This window comes from Macrosteles quadrilineatus, unplaced genomic scaffold (genome assembly GCF_028750875.1).
Source record: "Macrosteles quadrilineatus isolate MER2022 unplaced genomic scaffold, UCM_ALF_1.0 Scaffold_1__1_contigs__length_201487025, whole genome shotgun sequence".
Taxonomy (NCBI): Eukaryota; Metazoa; Arthropoda; class Insecta; order Hemiptera; family Cicadellidae; genus Macrosteles; species Macrosteles quadrilineatus.
The window spans coordinates 25,718,002-25,742,217 of NW_026542594.1; the positions used below are offsets into that span (position 1 = coordinate 25,718,002).

A 24,216-nucleotide genomic window follows, 5' to 3' on the forward strand; every position below is an offset into this window, starting at 1 on the left:
TTGAAATAAATAATAATTTATCGGTCCTAAAAGTTTGCAGCCGGAAATCTACCCCCAGACCTGTGACGTCAAAATGACGTAGGCGTTTTTTCATGGGGGTAAATTTCAGGGGGTAGAATTCCAGTGACCCAAATAATACCCTCGCCGCAGCAAAACTGCAGACTAAACGAATTTACATTTGCGAGGTTGGATTTTCCCTCAAATATTCCCCTAAATTTGTAAGATTTTTCTATTTAAATAACGTTAATGTTATGAGAACTTAGGGTTGCTGCTACAGCGAAAAGGTAATTAAGTGTTTTTTATGAAATGGTTATAGCCAGGTATGAAATAAAAAAAAAATTGCCAAATTTTATCAAAATATATCATTAAACAAGCAAAAAAGTTTATTAATTCCCCATAAAAAAACATAGGGGATTCAATTTTTTTCCGTAACCATTCAACGCATCAAAATACTAAATTATTAGTGTTTTTTTAGCTCTACAAGATACTTAGGGAAGATATTGCATCATTTGATATTTCGGGGTCAAAACAAAAAATAATAAATAATAAAAAAACTATTTAATCTCATAACTCATTCCTGTTCCCATATGCTGGTTGGCAAACTTGTTAGAATATTTGAACTTGTTTGTACAAAGTTTCATCAAAATCTGATGACATTTACTCATGTTATCGAGCTAGACACTTTACTCTTCTAAATTCACATAATTTAATTTATTCACATTTATGAATTTGAACGGATGAAGTTTTTGGCCTCTGGGGACATCAAAGAGAAATAGTTAATCAGTCCTGGGTCTAGGGCTTACCATGAGACCTAGGTTAATAGTTTATTCCCTTCTAGGGATGAGCATCGATAGTCAATGTTTTCCAAACATCGATGTTTTTCTATCGATGTTTGATGTGTTTTACATCGATGGAAGGTTACCGATGTTTTAATAATAATAACAATAATAATAATAATGTTATAATAATAACAATCTAATTATGAGCAATAGCTTGGCATATACCTAAGAGTAAGTCAACACTCATCCCTTAACCTCACCAATACATGAACCACACATTAAAAATGTTACAATAGTACAGTATGTGAAGTCTATAATAGAACCAAAAAGATAGAACATGTTTTAAAAATTAGTAGGCCTATGTAATATCTGCCGGCCAAACCACAATAAAGGTGTAAGTTTGGGCCAGGTATTACGGAAATATTTCCATAGAAACTGTTTAAGAAAAAAATCTAATACCACTATGAATTTATCAATTATTTATTTTTAACGTAATTCTCAAGTTAATTAATCAAGCAATCTTAAAAAATAGTGACATTGTTTTCATAGATGTTAAGAAATTCAACTAGCCACAACAATCAATGTCATACAAACATATTACAAAACAATAGACATTGGCATTGGTTTTAACTATAAACACTAAACTTAACCTTGGATGCTTATCATTGTGGGCCAATGTTTTGGATACCAAAGTCAAGAGTGTAAAAGTGACTAAACAATTCATTAATAATTAAACACTTTGTTAAGTTAGGATTATTAGGAGTCGGTTTTACTAAGTTACACAAGTGTGAGATTGCAAAGATAGTCTATCAATACAATACAATTACATAATAGAACTGTAAAAGTTTGTATGCAATTCAAAAATGTTTAATGGATAATGAATGACAATAAAGGTTCTAGTGTCAGTAATAGTTATTCAATGTAACTAACAGCTTAACAGTTTTTAACCAATTATTATAACATTTTATCTTCTATGTTTGGACAAAAAATATAAGTTTGCAAGCCAATTTATTTTAAGTTTTGAATACAGACTTAACTTTTATACATAGGATACGACAGAAAAAATTTAATAATAATACATTACGAGAGGTCGTCCAGTGGTCGAAACTCGACCAAAAATATGTAATGTACTCACTTAACTATTTTCACCCCACACTGTAAATAAAACATGTGATTGGAGTTTCCTCCATTTGTTTTGATTTTCTGTTTATATTTCGTTGTTATTTCGTAACCAGCATAGCAACGCATAAGATCCATGTTAATTTTTTACAACTTTTAAACTTATTTTTTGTGCTTATCTTTGAGCCTATTTAAATTTATAAAAGGATTCTGCACACCTACAGGAAAATAGCTTTCCAACGGTATGCGTAGATTTTCCCTACGATGCACACGAGCTGAGAAAAAAGGTTTTAAAGAAACATGCTTGCCTATTAATATATAGATAGATATTATCGACCTACATTTACATTTCGTAGGTTTACATTAAAAGAAAACCTATTTATATAAGAACAAATTATATACCTATTTGTTAAAAATTGCCAAACACAGATTTTAGAATAATAAATCCAATGTATTGCAAGTCGGTGCTTAGGAAAGAGTTCTTATCATAAATGTCTTATTTTATAGGTATGAATTTTCTAATCAACAATTTACACTACTTCACTGAAATTTGTGATTCACAATACATTTCAAAGCAAATAAATTGCTCAGCGTTGATGAAAGTTTAAAATTAAATGCCAAACATTCAAGGGTCTTGACCTATGATCTACGGATTTAATTTTACCAGGTCGCTAGGTCAGGAACAGGATTGCAGATCATTAAGCATTCGGCTTGTAGCAAAGAGAACTTTGTGACATTTCAAGGACTACTGGAACATCTGCAGTTGTATATTGTCTGTGTTTGCCTTGAGAATTGCTCGTGCAACACATTCTAAACATCTTCAATACAACAGGTATTTGATCATTAAAATCATATTAAATTTCAATTCCTAACAATCAATTATTTTAGTGGACAATTTTGTTAAGTTCAAATGCTAGACTTAGTAACTTCTATATAATAGATTATTAGTTAGCAAGACAATATTTTGTTTGAAATATGGAGTAATATAATAACTCATCGATATTAAATTTTAGATTGGATAACCAATCAAAGTAAACATTTCATTTCCTTCTAATTTTTGTATTAATTACTATACCATGAACATGGGAGGAGACTTTATGGCTTATATGAAGGTGGGTACCTTACCTTACCAATTGAGATAGGAACAACACATATTTTAACCCAAATATGAGTGAAGGATGAGTGTAGAATGAAGTGCAGGCCGTATGATGGCGGTTTGCATATGATGCGCTATGGGCCTGAGAGATAATTGAGCCCCTCTCCACCTACCTTGTTGAGGATTTTTCCTCTTCCTTGCGCCCCCAACATACCTAAAACCTATTGCGTCCACCGGGCCATTTATAAAAGCAGTCCTGATGAAGTTAAATGCCTTGTGTAGCTTTGTTACTGACTAAAACCAGTTGTTTCATTAGCTTGGATCATATTTATTAAAAGCCCAATGATCAAGGATAGTTATGCGTCTTTTGACATGATTTAACTTCAACCAAGTAGTTTTGAGAAAAAGATAACTCCGTCTCATTATAGGAACTGTGAAAGCTAACAGAGGTAGATTTGATTAACCCCAAAAAAGGTATCTTGGAGGATAAGGTCTTTCATATTAGTCCAAATATTATCAGTCGTTACAGTTTAAGAAGACAAAAAGTTATTTTAAGAAATTAATCCTTTTAATAAGTAATTTAGATAGTATTTAAATTTGTAATAGATTTTTAATCGTAAAATATTTTTCACAATGCAAGACTTCAAGAACAAGTAATAACTTAAACTAGTGCACCTGTTGCTCGAAATAGAGCAATTGCAACGTATTCCAGGTGTTATTTTAAAACGAATAGCAGTCATAATTTCCGATGACTTAAAAAAAAGAGTCAACTCAAAGATAAAATCACTCCAGTTATCGAAACTGAAAACGAACTCACTTTGACGCTCTTGTGTGTATCATGTGTTTACTATGAACAGCTGTTAAGTAAACAAAATATTTTCTTCATAAGAAATACATTGGGATTTCGATGGCCTGTGGGGCAAAGCCCAAGGACTTTGATTACATGAATTGGAGAAAGGGGCGCCTACACAAAAAATACTCAATTTTGACACATCATTCGTAAAAATCCGTCCATCATTAACGAAGGAGTAGTGTTTTGTAAAAATTGCCTTCACGTATTATATATAAGGATAATAGGTAAGTAACATTTGAGTTTTTTCTACAGGTACAATTTTACTGATTCAAGCACAATCTATGAACACATCTCTTTTTTAATAGTCAAAAACATTCATAACTTGTAGACAATGAGCAACACGATTTACCATCCACTAGAGAAAAGTTTTAAACCACTATAATTAATTCAACCCTAGTTTCTATTCTCAAATTGGTGATTTTATATTTTAACTAGCAGAGTACCCGTCCTTCATACGGGGTTGGCATATAAGTTTAAAATGCTTATTGCAGTTATACTCAAGCGTTGCGTTTGCAATGGAGGAGGACAAATTTGAAGAAAATTGTTTACTATAGTAAAACTTACGGTATTACACATCTACCATCACCATAATGTTCTACCACTTCACCTAAACAACAGAGACAGATAAAAATTATTAACAATTTGCAAAATATCACAAATTATTCATGAAATTAAAAACATAAAACATATCTGTAAACAGTTCTACTTTGACAGTTCTCATTGCATATCACAGTTTTTTGTTGCTGCTTAGTTCAAATAGTCAATGGTTCAAATTGGCTGTATTCATAAAAGCAAAATGAATTATAGTGCTGCACTCTGTTGGTGAATCTTATAACTTTTAATGCTTTTGCATATCATAGAACCAACTGTTTTAGTTAAAACAGCTGACTAAATTCTTTAATCCTCTTTAATTATGAGTACTCATAAGGTTAACATGGGGAATTACAGAGCCACTGGGGCGGAGCCCGAAAGGGTTTTTGAGATACGAATATGGCTATATGTTAATCAAGAATGTGAGCTATCATCATGCCAAATTTCAGCCCAATCCGTCCAGTAGTTAATGCGTGATTGAACTTCAAACAAACAAACTAAACAAACAAACAAATAAACAAACACACAAACTTTCACATTTATAATATTAGTAAGATAAGATGTGCAAACATAACTTGTTTAAAGAATGAAGTTGAGAGATTTTACACTAAATACATTATTAAATATGGCCTGCTTCTCTAAAGCCTGTATTGACAAAGACAAGGGGGGGGGACCAGTTCCTGAAAGCTATTGAATCTACACATTGACTCAGCTTTCTCTGTAATGTACTTTCAAAAGCATCAACTGTTAACTATTGTCATTACCTTTTACAAAACCAATCACTACACAGTGACCATACCAAAAGTTTTTTCTTTTTGATTTTTTTATTTAAGGCAAATATTACTATTAAAAGTAATTCAAAAAAACTTTATAATACAAAAACTAATTAAGTAAATGTTCATCCATATTCGTGACAAATTTACTTTTTAACTGCAATCTCAACAATTGATTGAATCTGCATTTACTTTCACAGTTTTGTAAAATATTATAAACTGTAATATGTTATAGTTTAACTTTATTTTATTTACTTTTATCAATAGCTTAAAAAGGCAAACTTTGGATGGGTAATTCTTATGGAGGGTGGATACATTACTGTACATTAAAATGGCTTTTGTGTTAGCGTAGGCATAGACAAAAGAATTAAATATAGACTGTCAGCCGTTCTGCGGTTACCATGGTTACCACAGGGTCTGGTGCACACCGCTGGGAGGGCCGTGTACTTACTTAGCACGTACGCCGTAACTACATGGCGCTTCCAGCGGTGTGCGCCAGAACCTTTGGTAACCGCAGCACGGCTGACATAAACTACACAGCAGAACAACATTAGAAGAGATGAAAGAGGAAAACGCCAGATATGTCACATTTAGCTACACGGGGACTACAACACAAAAAACTGCTCTAACATATTTAAGAAATAGAAGAGTTTCAATATCCTACAGGACTCAGAACACCATGAGTAAAATATTGCATCCAAAAATAGAACATTGTAACAAATTTGACGCTTCGGAAATCTATAAAATCAATTGTAACGATTGTGATAGCTTCTACATTGGACAGACTGTGAACTTCGTTAATCGCTTCAAAAACCACATAAAATCTGCGTGGAGGAACAACAAACCGGAAAGATCAAATGTCGCACAACACCTGTTACAAATTGGCCACTCAATAGGAAAAGTGGAGGATAGTCTATGTATTTTAAAGAATTGTAAAAAAGGATATGTAATGAGTGCTTGGGAAGAATTGTATACTTAAGGAAAAATTTAAAAATAGAAATAAGCTGATTAATAAAAAAGTAAATTTCAACTCCAGTTGTAACTTATAAAAATGTATTGGCCGGTGCTTCTGATAGTCAATAGGATGAGTAGGGAAGCCATTCAAGATTCTTGTCATTGGGTCTGATGATGATTGGAGTGTCCAATCGAAATCAATCTCCACTTATCATCTTTTATGTATATTTACCGTCTTGTGAGTAACAGAATAAGAGTAAATATATGTTTTAAGTGTTATAAGACGTTTCTTTTATTTACTCTCCGTAAATTTAATAAGACGTACAATGCTGATCAAGAAGTTATTTAACAAACTTAAGTACTCATTGAGCCAATTCGTACTCCAGGTAGATCGTGGATTAAAGAGTATGTTTTTAGTTAAGAAATGGTTTGAATAGAAATTTACAAACAATTAAAAAAACAACACTTTTTTAAGAAATACTGTAGACTTTTTCCATCGCAGTTGATAAAAAAGTGTTCTCAATGTTGTGGATCTGGAATCTGATTCTGTTCTCAATTCTCATGCGAGAAATATTTTAAACATAGCAAGAATGAACCATTTGTTTAACATTGCATCTGGTGGCTACAAATCTCTGTACTGGCAGGCCTCATTTACACAGTATTTACATAGGTTACTTTAGAGTTGTAAAAACTGTGTTCTACCATGCAAAAGTAAATATTATTATTATATATTTTCTTTTTCAGGACATTACAAGGAACAAATTTAAACCATTGACAGATCCCAAAAAATTTTGTAGAACTGTTTACTTGTAAAAACAAAAAAGAAAATAAATGGGCCCGTATTTTTTTATATATATATACAACACTTTTAGAAAATTTATATTTACATGAAAAAGGTAGAAAGTCATAGTTTTTATTTATTCTAAACTTTCAAAATATTGTTACATCAGGGTAACTAAACAAACTATATATCAAAATAAACGTTATAGCCTCCTGTTGTTTTTGTAAAATATTAATAGTTTAGTAAAAAATAAATAAATTTGCCCAGTTTGGTCAAAATATATGCAACAAGCAAACTACAAAATTTTACAATATTCTCCATAAGAATAACTCGGGAATTTAAAATGTACGATTTTTTAAATTTTCTCCGTTACTAATAACCGTGCAAAAACACTTTGATGGTACTAAATTATTTGTTTTTTTAAGCTATTTATTTTGAAAAAAATTGGGAATTTTTTGTTTTGAGGGTCTGTAAAACCCCATGGTCCGATCATGCTGGTTCGCAAACTCATTTAAGTTTATTCCGCCTTGCACCTTTAAACCAAATTTCATCAAACTCGGACAAAAATTACTTAAGTTTTTGCGTTCACGGACGTACACACACACACACACACACACACACACACATGTATATATATATATATATATTTTAATTATACATATAATTATATAGTTAAGTATTTAATGTATTTGAAGTTTGAAAATGGACTTATGTCCGAAACATGTCACTTCTTTTAAAAAAATATAATATTCAGGGTGCTCAGTTGTACTTATTTACTACAATAATTTTATATATATATATATAGCCCCGCCGCAGCAAACCTGCGGACTAAGCGAATTTCCATTCGTCTGAATTGATTTTCAATTGAATCTATTTAAATAACATAAGGTTAAATGAGTATACATAGGTTTGCTGCTACAGGGAAACTAATAAAGAGTGGTTTTGAGGTCAAATGTTTTCCCATTTTTTGCCGAGTGGGCCTATAAGTTGCATTAGAGCAGTCGGGAAAATGGCGCCCGGCGACCTATAGGCTACTCGCCATTGAGATGGAATTTTTTTTTTAGCATAAGTTAGGTCGCCATTTTTGAGCTGTGGGGAAAATGGCGTGTGGCGACCTACACTCGCCATTGAACCGCAAAGGGTTATACCATTTAAATGAAGCTACACACAGTTTTTTTATGAAACAGTTGCTTCATATTGAATAATAAACTATTTATTGCCATGAGCCTTAATAAAATACTTTATTAAAGTAAAAAACACAATTAGTTGTAGTTAATATAAGAAAGGCATTTCAAGTTAGCTATGTTGATATTATTTATAACTATCAACTATATTACATAGCAAATTAGTTTTGTTTTAAGGGGCTAAGGCTAATTTTATGAATAAGTAATACAAGCATCTTGCATCACTTCATTGCGTAGTTCATTGATACTTCAGTGATCTGTTATACAGTAGAGTCCCGCAAACTCGGCGTAATGTGGACTGGAAGGGTGCCGAGTTTGTAAAATTCCGGGTTATGGGGAACTAGGGTTAAAAATAAGAACAATTCAATTTTTAAGCTTATTAACTGCCTCTTTTATTTATATTTATATTACAAGTTAGTATTAAGTCATCAGATATAGTAAAACAAATCCTTGGTACGAGCTGCGAATGATTTGGCTTGAGTCCATTTTTAACTTGGACTCAAAAAATCACTAATTTTCTGAGCCAGGTGAAGGCCGAGTTATCCAGACTGTTGGGTTATCGAGTGCCGATTTTGCGGGACTTTAATCTACTGTAATAAACAATGATTTATAGGCTGAATACTAATACTGCATTATATATATATTGGCATTGGCAATACTACCTTCCAAATTTTAAGTATTAGTTATATCGGTTCAAAGTATCTCATCAAAATCAGTTTTAGCGACTAGTAAATAGTAGTTTTTCAGATGCAGGGCTAAACAGCATTTGTTTTATTTTTGTTAAAACCATGGAAACATTTGTTTTCTAATCGTAACGGAAAATTTCTGCAAATAATTCCTTAAATAATGTAAACTCACCATAACCAAAAATGAACTTTAAATAAAGAATTTCTTTTATCTTCTTAGGGCGTTTCAAGTTAAATTTAGTTCAATGGGAGCATTTATGTATGTATTTATAAAATTGTGTCACCTGAGCGACGTGGCAATCTCTAAATACTGGTAGAAAAAAAAAGTGCACTGCAAAAAGTGTCACTTGTTCCCAGTGCCGGATTTACCACTAGGAGGATTGGGCCGCAGCCTAGGGCTGCAAGCAAAAGGGGTCCGCAAAGGATTGAAAAAGCATTTATTTAGATAAAAAAATACTTTATTTAAACCATCAGTTTGCCGCGATTGCAGGTGACGATAATGATGTCTCCGTGATTGTGGACCGAGGTAGATGTTCACAATTTCGCCGCAGCCGTGGGTGACAATGATGATGTCCCCGTGATTGTGGCCCGCAGGAGACGTTTACGATGTAGCCGTGGTCGCGGGTGACGGTGATGTGTCCTCATGATCACAGCCCGCGAGAGACGTTCAAGATTTAGCCACTGTCGCAAGTGTCGATGATGATGTCCCCGTGATTGCGGCCCACGGGAGATGTTCAATATTTCACCACGGTTGCGGGTGCCGATGATAATGTTACTGTGATTGCGGCCTGCGGGAGATGTTCAAGATTTCACCACGGTTGCGGGTGTCGATAATAATGTTACCGTGATTGCGGCCGACGGGAGATGTTCATGATTTCGCCGCTGCCATGGGTGTCAATGATGATGTCTCCGCAATTGTGGCCCGCGGAAGATGTACATGATTTCACCTGGGGCTGGGGTGTCAATGATGATGTCCCCGTGATGGCTTCCCGAGGGGGATGTTTACGATTTTGCCACGGCCGCGGGTGACAATGATGACGCCCTCATTATCGCAGTCCACGGAAGATTATCTAACATGACTTTGCCACGGCTGCCGGTGATGGTGATGATGTCCCCGTGATTGCGGTTCGTGGGAGATGTTTACGATTTTGCCACGGTTGCGAGTGTCAATGATGATGTCCCCGTGATTGCGGCTCGCGGGAGGTATTCACGATTTTACTGCTGTTGTGGGTGACGCTGATGATGTCCTCAAGGTTACAGCTCACGGGATATGATCACGATTTCGCCGCGGTTGCGAGTGTCAAAGATGATGCACCTTTGTTGCAGCCCATGGGGAATGTTCATGATCTGCCACTGTCACGGATACCTATGATGGGTTTGGCATTGTTTAGGAGAGATGCCCACGATTTCATCCACGATCACGGGTGTCGATGATGATGTCCCCTTAATGCATAAGAGATAATCACAATTACTTACGCGATCGCAAGGAATTTCCACCACAGAGGGAGGGCTGCTCAAGTATTTTGGCCTAGGGCCGGAAGTACCCTAAATCCGGCACTGCTTGTTCCCTCTAAATAGAATCAAATGGGTACGTTTATGCACGCCGGCAGTTGTATCATGGTTTTATTGTCCATACTCTTACATTGTGTATTCCCCATAAATATCTTACTAATATTATAAATGTGAAAGTTTGTGTGTTTGTTTGTTTGATTGTGTGTTTGTTTGTTTGTTTGTGTGTTTGAAGTTCAATCACGCATAAACCACTGGACGGATTGGGCTGAAATTTGGCATGATGATAGCTTACATTCCCGATTAACATATAGGCATATCCTTATCTCAAAAATCCTTTCGGGCTCCACCCCAGGGGCTCTGCAGTTCCCCATGTTAACCTTATGAGTATTCATATTTAAAGGGAATTAAAGAATTTAGTCAGCTGTTTCAACTAAAAATGTTGGTTCTATGATATACAAAGCATTAAAAAGTTATAAGACTTACCGACAGGGTGCAGCACTATAATTTTTTTGCATTTATGTAAACAGCTAATTTGAACTAAGCAGCAACAAAAAACTGTGATACGCAATGAGAACTGTCAAAGTAGGGTTGTTTACAGTTATTTTTTTATTCGAAGTTCAATCACGCATAAACCACTGGACGGATTGGGCTGAAATTTGGCATGATGTTAGCTCACATTCCCAATTAACATATAGGCATATCCTTATCTCAAAAATCCTTTCGGGCTCCACCCCAGTGGCTCCGCAGTTCCCAATATTAACCTTATGAGTATTCATATTTAAAGGGAATTAAAGAATTTAGCCAGCTGTTTCAACTAAAAATGTTGGTTCTATGATATGCAAAAGCATTAAAAAGTTATAAGACTTACCGACAGGGTGCAGCACTATAATTTTTTTGCATTTATGTAAACAGCTAATTTGAACTAAGCAGCAACAAAAAACTGTGATACGTAATGAGAACTGTCAAAGTAGGGGTGTTTACAGTTATTTTTTTATGTCATGAATAATTTGTGATTTTTGCAAATTTTTTAAAATTTACTAGCTGTAACTCGCGGGCTTTGCCCCGTTTAACTTCTTAATTTTCAAGATGATCTCGTTCGCATGGCTCAATCACGTCCTGGTTGAAGTTCGTTCGCTTCGCTCACTCACCTTTAGGTTGGAGCTCGTTCGCTGTGCTCACTTGCCTTCAGGTTAGCTCGTTCGCTACGCTCACTTGCCTTCAGGTTAGCTCGTTCACTACGCTAACTCGCCTCCAGGTTGAAGTTCGTTCGCTATGCTCACTCACCTTTTGGTTGCAAATTAGCTGTTGTCATAAATGTAAAAGAAATAATAGTGCTGCACCCTGTTGGTAATCCTTGTAACTTTAATGCTATTGAACATCATAGAACAGAACCAACTTGTTTAATTGAAACAGCTGTTAAGATTCATTAATTCCATTTCTCATAAGGTTAACATGGGAAACTCCAGAGCCACTGGGGCGGAGCCGATTGGACGGATCACGAAATTGATGGTGTATAAACCTATTCCATGAAATTCTACACGTATGTACCAAGTTTCGTGGCAATCGGTTCAGCGGTGTCTGAGTTTATCACTGCCAAACAAATATATATATATAAAAACATCCTCTTTTATACTTATAGATTTTTCTTTATTGTTTAGGTGAAGTGGTAGAACATTATGGTTATGGTAGATGTGTAATACCAGGTAATACTATAGTATAACGTCAATTTAAAGAAGCAAATTTTATTATACTGTGTCCTCCCCCATTGCAAACGCAAAAGCTTGAGTATAACTGCAATACGCATTTTAAACTTATACGCCAACCCTGTACGAAGGACGGGTACTCTGCTAGTAGGCTATATTCTTCAAATATGTTCTCCATTATACGGTAATCATAAATTTTGGTACAGAATCATAAATCACAAACGATGTTGCCTATCCCCATTCCATTATTTGTAAATGGATTTTAAAATTCAATAGCTTGAGGAATGGAAACACACTTCTCTCTGAGATTGGAACATTTTTATGAGATCTTATCAGACTAACACCTTTCCCTACACATTAACTTTTAGGACAAATACAGCACGATAGTAGGGTCCACATTTAAATTATTAAAACTACAAAGTCATTAACTAATAATATTTTCATCACTTCTAGAGCACTCGCTCAACACAGAGCTCTTTATTTCCCCCACCACCTGTGAGATTTAAGTGGCAAATGTTTCTGTCATGTGATCGATTCAGCCAGTTGCCTAACATGCAACATTCAATGACTGCCGCAATGCATAAAAACAGCCTTAGCAGAAAAACTATATGTAGCCTACTCTTAAATGCAATCTTATTTTTAACTGGGCATGGATTCTCTTTGAGTACCGGTAGCTGAGTGGTTATAGTGTTCACCTAACAATCAAAAGGTTGCCGGATCAAAACTGAGAAAAGTCAGCAGCTTTTTGAGGGACGTAACTAAAACTAGCATGATATGCATGATCCTGGCTAATGAAACAGAGCTGGTCTTAGTCAATAACAAAGCTACACAATCATCTCACTCCATTCTACATTCCTTCCCTCATATTTGGGTTAAAATACGTACCTAGATGGTGTCTCCATCTCAACTAATAATAATAAACTAGTGCACCTGTTGCTCGAATTTGAGCAATTGCAAAGTATAACAGGTGTTATTTCTCGAATAACAGTCATAATTTCCGATGACTTAAAAGGGTCACTCCAAGATAATGTAGCCTAATCAATCACTACACTCCAATTATCGAAACTGAAAACAAGTCACTGTGAAAGCAAATGCTCTTGTGTGTATGATGTGTTAACTTTGAACAGCTGTTTTAGTATGCAATTAATACAAATTATTTGTCTGTTTAAGTAAGCAAAATCTTTTCTTCATAAGAAATACATTGGGATTTTGATAGCCTGTGGGGAAAAGCCCGAGGACTTTTATTACAAGAATTGGTGAAAGGGTGAGTCTAAACAAAAAATATTTAATTTTGACACATCGTTAGTAAAATCCATCAATTAATAACGGAGGAGTAGTGTTTTGTAGAAATCGCCTTCACCTATTATATATAAGGATAATTTTAAAATACAGAATGAAAAAGAAGAGTCGCAGGAGGAACTGGAAATTTGCTACTCAGTTAGTGTTCTGAATAAGTATATTATTCATTATGATCAAGTCCTGCACTCATACACCTTTCTGAAATAATTCACCTCAAAAATATATCTCAATCTTTGCAAAAGAATCAAATTATCATTTGACCTTCCTCTGTTAGATTTGACATTTCCGTTGGTAACCATGGGAACTTCACAATTCTATGAAGTGATTCTATGGGTCAGTTGTTCTCTAAACACAAATTTCATTATTAATTGTTTGTTCCTCTTAAAAGTGTTCCTTCAGTCAAAAAATTAATTTCCAAAATTGTATTTTTATTATTCTTATTTCTTCTTTATTTTCTTCTCTTACTTCTTCCTTCTTTATACACTATACTATAAGATACACATACAACCTACATTCAAAACTATAATATACTGTCACATTAAATTAAATTCATGACAAATGAATTTCAATATTATTGAATTTAACTATGTCTAATCAGTTTTATCAGACAGTAAAATGTATTGCATCTTCAAACAGAAGAATGCAATGATTCTTTACAGTTAAATTTACAATTGAATTAACTTTTGTCATGAACACAAAAAACATTTCTAGTTTTTGGCTTATTCACCCCCATCAAAATTAATTTTGTAAACAAGTTTATGAAAGTTAACAAAAGGATTACACAATAAACTAGGTGAAACCCGTCGAAATCGACGGTTATTTTCAAGGATTACGCTAATTCATCTAACTGCGATAAATTGAGTGGAATTGTACATATTTTGAGCATTTAGCATTGTTTAAAGATTAATAAGTGTAAAAACAGTAATGATAGTTACCAAATATGGTTGATCATTCAATGAATAAAATATCTCCCATACTGTACGTCATCGGAGTTATTAGTATATTATCTGGTATCTCATCGTTTGGATTAAACTTTAAATAGTATTAAAATCGTATTGGTGGATCTTTTGTAATCAAACACTTCCGTGATTTCATCAGTGTATTGCAGATTAGTCTATGATTTTATTTGAAAAAATATCTGTTTGTTGGGAAGACACGTTCTAACTTCAAAGGGAGATATCCATTACAGTGTAAGTTTGATTTTTCCTTCGTCATGTCGCGTCAGTTCATATTGTACTTCTGTGCTATTGAATAACCCTCTATCCCGGTTTGAGAAATTTGTTGTGGGGTTACTGTTAAAGCTGGAATTCCTTGACATGGGGGATGTCAGTTAGTTGTCTCAGCCATATCAATTATATGAAGTTGTCATTATAATCTCTCTACGAAATGTGAGGTGTAGTGGAATATACTTGAAGTGAAGTTGGCTTTTATTCTTAAACTGTTAGGGGCCTCCTCATTTATATGCGGCTTCATTGACAACAAATAATGCAAATTACATAGCAATGGGACATTTCAAAAAAGCAAAAATACTGTAAATTTGCTGTTACGTAAATATTGACGTTTACATGCATTGTTAATCAACGTATCTTATAAAGGATGATGTGATCTAGTTTAAAAGGAATATGACCTTTCTGTCATGACAGTAGCTGCTTAAATATTATTTACTCATTGGGCCATATTTACAGCCAAAATGTTGTGTTATTTTCAATAACATATGGGTAAGTTACATAGATTTTTTTTGCTGCTGATCAGTGCAATTTAAGAATATATGTTTTGGAGATAAATTAAATGGTTTTTGTTTCAGAGTAGCGCTAGTAAACATGCACAACCCTTTTCGTTAGTCTAATAACATTCAAAGGCTCTCTAAGAATTCAAGTTCTTATTTGTATAGGTACATATCTATATTATGTTTTCACTAAGCTGAATGAATACATCGAAGTAACCTCTCTGAAAAGTCTGCAGTATATTGCAGTTTTCCAGCTTAATGAATTTATTTATCATGCAAATACATAAATATTGTAAAATGTTTTATCCAGTTGCTGTAAACTACTATTAAATTAACAAAATATGGACACGGCTCAAATAGGCACCGTGCCTGCACTTGTAGGCTATTATTTTGTATTGTATTACGCAATTTAATATTTTTCCAATGATTGAAAACATGTATGACAATAATCTCATGAACCTATGATGATCTGCCTAGAACAATATGATAAAAATAAAGACAAAAATTGTGAAAAGGGCAGTCACCAACCCGTAAAATAGATATAAGGTCAATAAGAAATAATTTTAAGAGTTACTGTGATAAAAGGATTTTTAATGATTTCGTCATGGTATATATTGCAAAACATAACATGATACAGAAAAAATTAATTTTAAAATCAGAAAATAACATTGCAAATGCTTCTTTTGGACTATTCAGTAACTCCCAATTAATGTGTCTTGTTTAAAATACAATTTACAAATGAACAGCTGTTTCATTAAAAAGTATTATCCACATGGCCAAAATGTAAACAAATCTGTAGAGGGATCTTTAAAGGCTTCTGGGGCAGAGCCCTAAGGGAATTTACTTCGTTTTTCTTTTGATAACCCATCTACAGACCAAGACCTTTCTTTTGACACCCCTACCAAGTTTCTACGCCCAGCCGTTCTCTCAAATTAGTGGAGACAAAGTTTCCAATTAAATTTTTAGATGCCCCCATGTTATTCTTATGAGAGAAAATCCAACTTTGATGGAAGATCCTGCCCAAACTAATAAATATATCAAAAAACGAAAAACACTTTGCAAAACTACAGATCAGGGCAATTCTTTTGACATTTTAATCATCAAAATCGGTCCAAAAATGAGGGAGGAGTTCTGTTCACAAAAATCGGCTTAGCGTATTATATATATAGATGTTAAATTAAAACAATCGATTTATTGGAATAAACTATGATTGTGAAATTAAATACCCCCGACGCAGCAAACCTGCTGACTAAGCAAATTTCCATTTGTCTGAATTGATTTTCAACTAAACCTATTTAAATAACATTAGGTTTAATGAGTACCTAGGTTTGCTCCTACAAGGAAACTAGTAAAGTGTATTTTTTAGTAAAAGTATTAATAGCTTAGTATAAAATAAATAAATTTGCCAAGTTTGATCAAAATATATCCATAAACAAGCAAACTACAACATTTTACAATATTCTCCATAAGAATAGCATAGGAATTTAAAATTTACAGTTTTTTGAATTTTCTCTGTTACCAATAACCGTACAAAAACACTTTGATATACTAAATTATTTGTTTTTTTTAAGCTCTTTAAAAAGGCTATAGAGAAATTAGGAAATTTTGTGTTTTGAGGGCCAAAAATGAGAAAAACCATTATTTACCCCAAAAAACCCCCTGTAAAACCCCGTTCCCATGGTCCGATATATATACGAGTGAAAATTTAAAAACGTACGTTTTCAGGAAAAGCACTTTGCAAAATTTTTTCCCCTTTTTCTAAACTTTTATTATTATTTTTTATTTCATTAACATTTTAAGTTTCATAAAATGTCCATGGTAACGCAATATCTTTGGTAGTTTTTTTTTTTTTAAGAGCATCTTTAGTGGAAAAACACAAAATCCTGTCTACGACCATAACAGACGTTTAAATGAATATTAAAAATAGTTAATATTATTTTTATAACTATGTTCTGCTATAAACTAATTTACTTTTATGACCATAATACTATAAAAAGGCCACTGAGCTTTTGGTATATTTGGTCTTTCTAGAAAAAAATAAAAAAACTCAAAAATTTAAAAAAAAGCCAATAAAATCTCGTTCAGTTTGTATAACTCCGAAAAAACTTAGGCCTACCTGAGACCCGAAAAATCGTTATGTTTGTATAGAGGTGTGCTTCTTTCGTGTATAAAACATTGAAATATGACGATATTTTAATTTTTGAAATTTTTTTTATAGAAATCATAAACGTGATGGTCAGGGACAAGCGGTACGGTCGTGAATTTTCTGAAATAATCTAAATCTTTCTAAACAATCCTTCAATTATACTGTTAGTTATAATAAAAATATGTGTTTCAATTGAACTAAACTGTTCAATTTACAATTATATTAAAGTTATTGTCACAACCAAACACACTGTAATCCATAAGGCTGGATTGGTCGTGAAAAAACCTGCAATGGTCGTGAAACTTTGGTCGTGAAATTACGTGTTATTTGGCTCTGTTCTGGCGGTAGCCCTGCACCTCATGTTCGAGGATACAAAGTGGACTTCTAGATTAATCTAGCAATTGAATTATCTTATAAACTAAAATTAACACCATGTCTACTTCATCGAATGACTACGTACGGTTATGGACACACAAAAATTACAAAAAAACACAATCTTTCCTTTATTAATCTTGTAATTCCTCCTTTCAACTCGAAACGACCGGCACTACAATCCTGACGTACACCCCGAACTAGTCTCTAAAACCAACTGACTCCATCGACGCCAGGCTTGCCACTGTCGTGCTCCATAGTAGAAAATTTTCCCCAAATGGTCGTGACGCCAAATCGAGGGACAGACTTATTTTGTCATGGTAGTCAGTTTGCAATGACAATAAAATTATAATAATATTATGCTCCTTTTTTGTAAGTTTAACCCCTATAAAAAAGTAATTTCTGGCCATATATGGCCATATCAAAATTCCATATATGTTTTTATAAAGCCATATATGGTTTTTTATGGCCATACATGGAAGCAGATATGGCCAGATGTGGTTGTATCCATATATGGTGGTGTCCATATATGGTCATATATGTAGTCTATATATGGAATTATTGGCCATATATGGCCATACATGTTTTCTATATATGAAATGATTGTCCATATATGGCCATACATGTTTTCTATATATGAAATTATTGCCCATATATGGCCATAAATATCCTCCATGTATGGAATCATGGTCTATATATGGCCATATATGACTCCCAGGTATGGAATTAAATTACTCATATACGGAATAATAATTTTCCATTTATGCTCATGTATAAATGAGTTTTTGGCAATAACTCTGGAATTATTATAAGGAATTGTTGCTACATCTGGATTTTGTAACTGGACTCCCAAACACTTCTTATAATATATATATAATATTATAAATCTTAAAGTTTGTGAGTTTGTGTATTTTCTTGTTGCTCTCGCAAGCACAAACTACTTATTTGATTGAGTTGAAATGTGGTACAGTAGGGGGGCAGATAATATAGGCATTTCTCATTAAAGTAATTAGTAGTAAAGCTATTGCTTTACTACTTTATTAAGTACTTCATTAAGTATCCAGATTTGAACCCAGATGACAAAATCCTGTACATACATCTATTGTACAATTTTATTATAACGCAACAAAATTTTAAAACTGACGTATAATTTTAAAATTGTAAGTGTAGTAGGCCTAAATAAAGAGAATATTATATTAACAATTAATTAATTGTACCTTTTCTATCAAACAGCCGCAAATATCTATGTCACGTAGTTAGGCTATATTAATAATAACATTCTTCAAATTACATAAAATGTCCAAGATCTTGTTTTACGAGACCAAATACAGCTTCTCTTATTCATAATGGGTTTTGTTAAGTTAACTGATATGAAGCGGTTGTGGTGTAGTGGTTAAAGAGGCGAACTTCCACGCTGGAGTCCTGGGTTCGAATCCCAGTCGGGTATTTGAAAATTTTGTTTTGAAATTTTCGAATTAAAAATTTTTATTATGGTTTTAATGCATAGTTTATACCATTTAATGTGAAAATATGTTTAATTGTAATTTTTTTATTTATTTATATATTTTTTATTTAAACATTTCCATATATGGGGGATTCCATATATGATCATATCTGGTTATATTTGGTCCAAAACCAAATATAAACAGATAAAAAAAATTGTATATGGCCATATATAAACTTTTTCATAAGGGAATAACCATTGATGACATAAAAATATGGCTTTTTAAATTTCGGCATGAATAATTATTCTAAAAACAGCGAGAAAGTTGGAAAATGTACCCTAGGGACACGTCATGGTCGTGAATTTCGAGACTTTAAAAATATGAAAAAAATACCTAGAACCTATTTAAAACCAAATAAAGGTGTGTAACATGTTGCCCCCGTCCCAAAAAATATTAAAACACATAATAATAAACTACAAATCCAGTATCTACAAAGTAAAAGGCCAGGGACATGAAAACGTACGTTTTTAAATTTTCACTCATACACTTATGTAAAAAAGAGCAATAAATAGTGTTTTTGGCCTCTAGGGAAATCCAAATGAAAAAGTATATCGGTCCCGGCTCCCGGCTACAGGTCTTACCGTGCCACTTACAGTAATAGCTACTTCCCCATAGGGGAATTTGCTAAAATATACATCTGGTTTTAAGTGGAAACGTGTAAATCAGACCACTTTTTGTGTTAATTGAAACTGCAGTATTGCTTTAGATAAGAATTACATCATCTACCAGTATGGCTATACCAGGTAACTGTGTAAAAAAGGTGTTTTTAGCTTTTATCAATGTTCCAGGTTCCTTTCCACATGAGAATGGGCCAGATCCCACGGGAAACTTCTGTTTTACTGATAAGTGTTGGGAAGTGTGCAATAATCCATTAAACATAAACCCAAAGTCACCAAAAACGAACTTAAAACATAGTTTGTAATTTTGAGTAGTTTTCAGCTGTTAGCGGATTGGACAAAAATGAATTCTAGTTCATCTGAAATGTTCTTTCCTGAAAATCTTGAGTCCTTGACTACAGAGGTCTGGTGATGTTCTATTGCACAATTTAGTTCTGCTTCAGTGAAGCAGTCTTGTTCAGTGGCAGCATTGACTATTTAGCAGGTAAAAGGTTGTGTAGCTTTTACTATGAATATGAACCATTATTCTTGAAATGAAGATACACAGAGATCATTTTGTAAAAAAAAATACTAATGCCCAAATGTAACCCATAGGCTATTATTGTTTTTAATTTTTTTTTACAAGTAAATGTTGCCTATTGATATCTGTTTAATCTCATACAGTAATATATTTTACAAATAGGTACTGTAATCCTTAACATCCAGTTTAAAAAAAAATGTCATAGACATCAACTTTATATAAATCATTTCTAATGTTATGGCATTGTAATTTGTTAAGTTGGCAAACAAATTTGGGACAGAGTAGTATTTTGTTAAATGCTATTATGTTTAGAACCAAATAAAGCTAAGTATTAAAAATACAGTATATCCAACAATTTTAATTTCCTACATAAGTTGAAACATGAATTTCAAGTTTGTTTCTCATGCAAAATTTTCCAAGGATTAGTGAATAGTGAATGCCAGAAAGGAATGTTGCTTGAAACAGCAAACAGGTTTTTGAAGTTTCACAGAAACGGTTCTGGTTGAGAATCAGTGCAAGATATTCAACTGTTATATATTTGATCTGCTCAACAATGCCATATTAGCAAACTATACAAACATTACCAGCTGTGTTGTAATAGACAGTTGTATTCTCAAACATACACTAACACCAGAATTGTGATTCTGAAAAATTGGCTTGTAAAACTTGTTAAGATAGATGTACATTTCATTCAGTCCCAGGCATGTCCTGGGTCAAACCCCATGGCTGTGGGATTTGATGGAACATTTTCCTGATTGTTTGATTCAAACAAAAATTTAAACAATATCACACCACAAATTTCACTAAGTTTATGGTTATGACAAAATACATATAGAGAAGTGACAAAATTATTATAATTTTTCTATTACCGAATTTCTCCATAGGGAAAGAAGCTATTACCATTGGTGCACGGTAAGACCTCAAACCGGGACCGATTTATTTTTTCATTTTGATGTCCCCAGAGGTCAAAAAAACTATTTGTTAAAATTCGTATATGTGTGTGTCCGTGAACACAATAACTCGAGTAATTTTAGTCTGATTTAGTTTTGGCATGTAGTGTACGGCAGCATAATATTGAATGATTTCACGAACTAGCAAGATTGAGTCATACGAACGAGTACAAGGATTTTTTTATTTTGTTTGGTTGTCTCAAATTTTTACCCTTAAGACATACAAAATTCCAATTTTCATTAAATGCAACATGTAGAGCTTAAAAACAAACAATTTTGTATAATTAGGGGTAGTTGTACAATTAAATGTTACAGAGAAAATTCACAAAAACCATGCATTAAAAAACCTCTTATTCTTGGTATGGACAACAAGTAAACGGTTGTTTGTTTACTATATAAATGTTGATCAAAATTGGCAAATTTATTCATTTTATACTATATACTAAACTTATTAACATAAAAAACACAACTTCTTTCCTTCTCTGTAGCAGCAAATCTAAGTACTTGTTAACCCTAATTTTATTGAAATGAGGAATAAATCTGACATGTTTAGGGAAATATTTTGAAAAAATCCAATCAGGCAAATGGATATTCGCTTAGTCTGCAGTTTTGGTGTGGCAGGGATGTTTTATAGTGTTAGTTTAGTTCATTACTACTTGTTTTATTATTTATTTTGCACTACCAGCCTTCTACACAATATCGTTGAAAATACTGCACGTTTAAAATAATTCAATCAAATTTTCAACAAAATAAGTACCTATTCCTGATTGAATAAGGATTTAATGTTACATTAAAATGAGTGGAAAATCTATTAAATAGGTAATGATAAAGTTAAAAACTACAACATTTTATGCAAAAATACATTTACATTGAGGTGTAAACAACAACCATGTAGTGGATAGTTCCCATACTTTTATTAGGTAGAGTGGTACAGAACACAGATTATTGTCATTGTTAACCAATGTAGTGAACAAGACAATGTTACAAGATAAGGTTATGAGCTAGTCATTCATGAGTAACAGGGTTTGAATGATGTCACACATCAGTAGTTGTACAAATTACATTTTGAAACAACAATTCAACTAATAATTAGTCTAACTAATTGTTCTTGACTATGAGTAACAAGCTTGGTAGCATAGGTTCTAAGCTCAATTTGTGTGTTGTCCAAATTTCTTCAAATAATGTATGTTCCTTTCCTTCTGTCCAATTGTAAGTTCTTATACAAGCAAATATTTTAGGGAAATTGTTTTTCAAGTGAATATATTTCAACAGTCTCCAACTTTTAAATACAAAACTAATCTTGTTCATTATACCTATGATGTCTGTCCCCATCAATTGAAAAAATTAAAGGAGAAATTTAAGTTAAAAAGTAGCCATAACTACACAAGAGAATCTTTACAACTATGCCTTCTTTGAGAAAATAACTGGCCAAAGCTAGTCCGTATAGTTGGATCAATAAATAATTAGGCTGTTCATTTATGTATCCAAAATGAATTGTACTAGTTTTACAGCATCCTTTCAAAGAAACTAGCATGTTGATATTTAAGGAATTCCTCAGGGATGAAAATAGATTGTAACTTTAATACTAATTGTTTCTGATAACAAATCAGAGGGTACTGGTTCAAATATAAACAAGTTAGATTAAGTTTAGTTCAGTAAATTGTAAAAAATACTATAGTTTCAATTCGAATGCACTATACAAGATATTAAGTTCTCCACAAATTTGACTTCAGAATACAATGAAGAGTACATCATTAGGTTCTAAAGAACCAAAGAATAGTCTCTGAAAATAGATTCCAACCAAACAATTAGGCTTATCTAAAAAAACTTTATAATCACCAATATTCTGTTTACTAAATATTTTAAACCTAAAGTTTGTACTTCGAATCAAAAATTCAAGTTGAAATTTGAGCTTAACTATTACAGCTGTCTAATGTTTGTAAAAACCAAATCACCCCAATTATCTGTTCTTAAAAAAACCCCACTTTGTTAACTTTATCTCTCAAATTGAAAACCTTGACTGGTTTAATGTTTATTCTGTCTTTCACTGTTATTAATTATTATTAATTTATTGTCATCACTCAAATTTTTTAAATTTTTACCATTTTCTTTGTCTTGAATGTTATATGTTCATTACATCTACAACTGTTTTGAAGTTTATAACTTTTATTGTGTTAGTAACAACATTGACTTCGTCTATTACATTATTGTAAAATGTTTACCCACAATAAAATTGATTCTGATTCTAATTCTGCTTCATGATACCGTACTTTTATTTTAAGTAGGTAATGAAACTGTCTAATTTAATTTACTCCTTAAACAAAACCAAGGAGAATAGGTACTGAAAACATTTAATATTTAAAGAAATTGTTATTTTTTGGTAATTTAAATCTTTGATATTATACTAATATTGTAACACTATGAAAAAGTAAAAGTGTAACAGTCTGTAACTGTTAAGTTCTTTTGTTATAGCCTGAATCGGCCAAAAGAACACATGGTAAGTTACAATCTGTTATAATGATAGCTTATCAAGATTTAGATCCTTCAACCATGGCCAACTTTTAGAAGGTGGTTTTGTTTTGTTTCTGCAATTTAATGAACAAGTATTGATTTTTTATAGCTTCCATTTACAATATTGATTTATAATGAATTTAAACTTTATCTTAATATAGGTAAGGCAATCATCTATTTCAACTCCCATTAGATCAATTAATTTGTTTGACAGGATGATTTGCCCTATTGAATATTATTGTTATTTTATATTGCAAATATATATACAAAGTGATTTTTTTATACATAAACTATGCACAAATGCATGAGAGAGTGTCATTGAATATTTTTAATTCAACCTTATTTTAGGAATTCCTTCAACGTGTAAAAAGCCCTTTCCAAATGAAAATGTTTACAAATTGTTTTAATTTTGTAGATTCAATCTAATGAATTCAGTTAGGCTAGTAATTTTAAGTCTAGATAACCCATTTTCATGATATTTTAAAATTAGGCTATGTGTTAGGCCTTTTACGGCAAACCAGTCACTGAGAAGTTAAGAT

At 32.7% G+C, this 24,216-nt stretch overlaps 1 protein-coding gene across 4 annotated transcripts in view; it reads right to left on the reverse strand.

The window, feature by feature from the left end:
- The window catches only part of LOC129005370 (putative inorganic phosphate cotransporter), a 96,334-nt gene that overhangs the window by 60,298 nt on the left and 11,820 nt on the right, over positions 1-24,216 (reverse strand). The window lies entirely within an intron of this gene.